General features: G+C 43.7%; 1 long non-coding RNA gene across 1 annotated transcript; it reads left to right on the plus strand.

Moving 5' to 3' along the window:
* Positions 1-2,335: 2,335 nt before the first annotated feature.
* Positions 2,336-3,782, plus strand: LOC118504134. Its single transcript, XR_004905267.1, has 2 exons — positions 2,336-2,589; positions 2,847-3,782. It is a non-coding gene; the product is annotated as an uncharacterized LOC118504134 (long non-coding RNA).
* The last annotated feature ends 593 nt before the right edge of the window (positions 3,783-4,375 follow it).

Below are 4,375 nucleotides of genomic sequence, written 5' to 3' on the forward strand. Positions count from 1 at the left end.
AGCTAAGAAATTAAAACCGATAACATCGCTCCTCGGATGTCGGGTGACAAAAGGACGCCAGAAAGCCTTGTGGCTGGGCAAAAGCAAAAGTTACATCTTTCCGGAATTTGAGGATAGATCATAGACAAGGCGTGCCACTCTTGACCATTGATTGACGCCAAAACCGAAGGTCGGGTGGGTTGATGGTTGTCCGGAAACGGTAGTTAGTGGACGAGGCCACTAATGTCAATGGGGTAATGCGTAAAAAGCTACACTCGCTTCACGTGATTTCATTCCCCATCCTACAGGGGCTGCTAGATGGGCTGGATTCACATTTTGCGCCCGGTTTGTTTTCTTTTGCTGGCACTACAACCGGCAAGGGAAAGAACTGCAGCTGAAGAATGTTTGCAAAAAATGTCGACAGATGGTTAGGCAAACGATAGAAATCTCGTTACACCAAGGGAACGCCAAACCTTGCTACTAATGGAACGGTTTGGCCCTGGTGCTAGGTTACACTGGTGGCGCGGGCAGGAAAACGCACGGAAGGGAAAACGAACTAATGGACATTACTTTGAACTTCGAAGCCGTCCAAAGAATTGAGTTAACGATGGCAAATGGGTTGCAATTTGCCGTCAGTTGCTGCGCAAAATGATTAGGTTTAGGTTTGCTGGCTGACGAAGTGGACGTCGGGTCCGGTCTGTGACTGACCGGAAGTGATGGTTGCCGTTTCGATGTATGCAGATTCGGTCGCGCTGGCAGATGGAGCGAGAATGAGCATCGGGCCAGGATGCACGTTACGCTCCGAGTGCACCGAAATCCCACGACCTTAAAGTTCACTCAGTCAAATCAAGGTGAATTAAGTGGTTGCGTAAAGCTGCCGTAAGAGGAGCTCTGCTGGTCGGCAGGTTTGCTACCCTTACTTTGCACCAGCACTCCTTGTATTTTTGTTCAATTTATTTTGTTCTTGCTGGGTACATTTGGCACAGGTAAAAACGGGAAAAGAAAGATAATGAAGTAAAATGTTTCCTTTCAAGATTTAATAGCCGAATAATCAATTTTTGTTGGACGAGGCCAGCCTTGGACAGATTTCTTTTCTACTTTACTTAAAGTCATAGGAAATAGGAGTTCTGAACGGAGAATAAAGAGAAGATTTGAAAAGCCTAAAATCGATCCTCTCCAACAAATCGTAACTAGCTCAAACGAGAATCTAAAATTTCCCCAGCCGACTTGTCTACGCAGTCTTAAAAATGAAAGGATTCTAGCAAGGATGTCAGACGGTGACAGATTTCACAAAGTGCGTGAATTTAGACTGTAAAATTGACTTGGAATTACGGTTTCTGATCTATCACTTATTTATAGTTAGAGGAGTATTTCATTGTAGTTTGTTAAAGTCATCCGTTTATTGACATTAACTCGTTACTACATTGATTTCATCATTATTTGTGTTGTGAGAGAGTACTGAAACATTGCAGATCTTCTCCAAGTTAGCGTATCTTAATATGCGCCACGTTGTACCCAAGCAAGACGGTGCAGGTCTTCATACGGCAGGGCCGGGGTTCAAATCCCCCGTACTGAGGACTGACTATCGAACTACGTGGAATCATTAAGTCTAGTAAGCCAGGAATGGCATGCATGATCTTAAGGAGGCGTTATGCCAAGAAAAGAGAGAGAGAGAGAGAGAGAGAGAGAGAGAGAGAGAGAGAGAGAGAGGGATTATCAAACCAGAATTTTGCAAAAGTTTCGTCAACATCCACAAAAAAAAATTTAAACAAATCAATTCAGTCAAAAAACTATTTTAGATTGTTTGTTCTTATCATCGAACGGCCTGTCATATTTTGGAAATTCATCTAACAAAATTCACCTATGTTTTGTACTTAAGCTTCTTATGTTCTTATTAGTTTATTCTCAACTATTTATTCTTTTTGTTTTTTTTGTTACCTTTTTTATCACACTTCAAACAACTTTTTCATTTAAATGCAGTGCATTTTGCAGCATGTTTCGTTTTGTTTACATTCTTCATCGCCACACCACATGCATCCGGTTTGCAATTGCTAACTACACTGTACTTAAGCAAACGAAAAAACAAAACCAAAACAGCCGAGCACGGCAGTAAACAACAGGCCCAAAAAACATTTTCCCAGAGAAGCAAAGGAAAGAAGAGAAACGCAACGAAAAAGTCAAGTCAAAACGATTGCGTTCTTCACCGAAACGGAAACATGCTGGAGCGCGAACGGATTCACCTGCTCCCGATGGCAATTATTCGAGGCTCTGTGGCCGTGCGTGCCGTAAACTTCGGCGTAATCCTCGAGGATAGCAATAACGTAGATAGCAGTGTGAACGCGTTCTCTGTGTTCGGTCCGAAAAGTCTCAGCTAAAGGTGTTCAGTTAAAAGTGGTTTGCTGCATGCAGAGTAGATGATCTTGTGTAGCGTCCAGACGGGGCGCTTCAGGCCACCGACGTGCGGCCAGGGATGGAATTCTTACCCAGCTTACCCGAAATCCAAATCGACACCGGACATGGGGTAAAGGTGATAACTTTGGCCATCGAATGTATATGCTCAAGTATCGCCCGGAGGGTCGTGCGTCCAAAACGGCGTCAGGCAAGCAAAAGGTGCGAAAGTTTGTGTTGTTGGCGTGGTGCGTTTTTTTTTTTCTCTTCCTTTGCTCATTCGTCTGTGCCCAAGATAACCTATCTTATCTGACACCTCTGACCGGTTCGTCATATTTCTTCTCCAAGTGTGTCGAGTGGTCTTCATTATATATCCCCCGGATCGAAACAATCGTACATCAAACCGAACGGTTCGGATGGGAAATTGGTCTGGTTTTGATTCTCTCTTTTGGGTTTTGTCTTTCTTCGGCTCGTTGCAGGCCACCACGTGAAGAAGGTTAGTCTGAAGTTAATGGCTTCGCAGCAGGAAATCGCCAACGCCGGGAGGGCCAACGCTGTTGCACCTTGTCATAATCACAGACCACAAAAACCCTCGTCCCAATCATGGCGGTTGCGAGTGTGGAATCCCGGTGTCCGGTGTGTGGCCTATGTAAGGCAGGGTTAGGCAGCGCCATCGTGTCGCAGTGCTACAGGCTTCAAACTAATCAAATTGTCATTTGCTTTAGAGTTGTTCGTTTGGCAAACATTTGTTTGGTCGTTTGTTTTTTTGTTTCTTGGAATTATCTGCAAGGATGCTGTTTCCACTGTGTGGCACTTTCTCCAATAAGATGTTCTTCACTGATCGAATATCTGATTCAAACCCCCCGCAGGGTAACTTTGCCCGTTAAAAATGTTGGCAATTTTTTCGACCCCATCAGGACCTCGTGTGTGGGTTAGAAAATCGTTTCAGGTACCTGGCAGATAAGAGTTTTGTCCCTATAATCCTTCCCCACTTTAAGCGCCCGCTTAAGGGTAAAACATTTAATTGGATCTGTCAACTTTTTTATGTGCAATTATTGTGTGTTGTTTAAGAGGTTCTAGTTTTTCTTTCTATAGTAGCAGCCTCGAGATACATTCGTCGAACAAGTCATCAAACATTGGCAATATAAAACTGTCAAAACACTTTCTTTGTTTCCTTCGGTTTGCCTTCGTTGTGCTTCAAATGCGTGAAAACAATTAGAAAAATCTTGCCCGGGATTAAGCGAAACGGGAACCCAAATCCAAAGCCCAACGGGATTGATTGTGCGATTGTACGAACGTGGAGGGACAAGCAACAGGATGCACCTTCGTAACGAGCGAAAGCCAAGCAAAAGTTTTACCCCGAATTGACTTCAAATTGCGAAAGGATATTCACCAACAACAAAAAAAAAAAAAAAGACAAGCATGATCCTCGGCATGGGGAAGAATTCACCACAAAAGAAAACATTGCGCCACAAATACCCTTATCAAGATCCAATCATTGCCTATTTGTCACATTCCATTGTTGGTTGGCTGCCCTTGTTCCACTCCTTTATTGGTGGTGCCCTATGCCCAGGCTTATTTATATCCGTTGGGATGCGAACCGAGAAACCCCGAAAAGAAGGATGCTTACCACCTCGACGCTCCTCGCTGGTATCCTGACTGCATTCAACCACAAAAACCGCAACCGGGGAATAGTTTTTTGCTTATTTCGTTTTTGAGAGTACAACGACAACCAGACCACATTCGGCTGGCAACATTTTCTCAACCACTAAAGACTTGAAAATCCATTTAGCAATTTAAGGTTCTTCTAGCCTTTGGAAGCAGCTTTGCATTGCCTAGCGTGTGTATGTGTGTGTGTTTTCCTTTATTCATACCACAGGGACAGCTAAATTTCTCTCGGGAGCTGATTATTGTGATAGATGGAAATGTTTCGCAGGCAAAGGCTTTCAATTCAGCTTACGATTTTGAGCGACCGATGTTTTACTTTCACCGGCTTTAGTTTTCTTTA

Source organism: Anopheles stephensi, chromosome 2, assembly GCF_013141755.1.
Source record: "Anopheles stephensi strain Indian chromosome 2, UCI_ANSTEP_V1.0, whole genome shotgun sequence".
Taxonomy (NCBI): domain Eukaryota; kingdom Metazoa; phylum Arthropoda; class Insecta; order Diptera; family Culicidae; genus Anopheles; species Anopheles stephensi.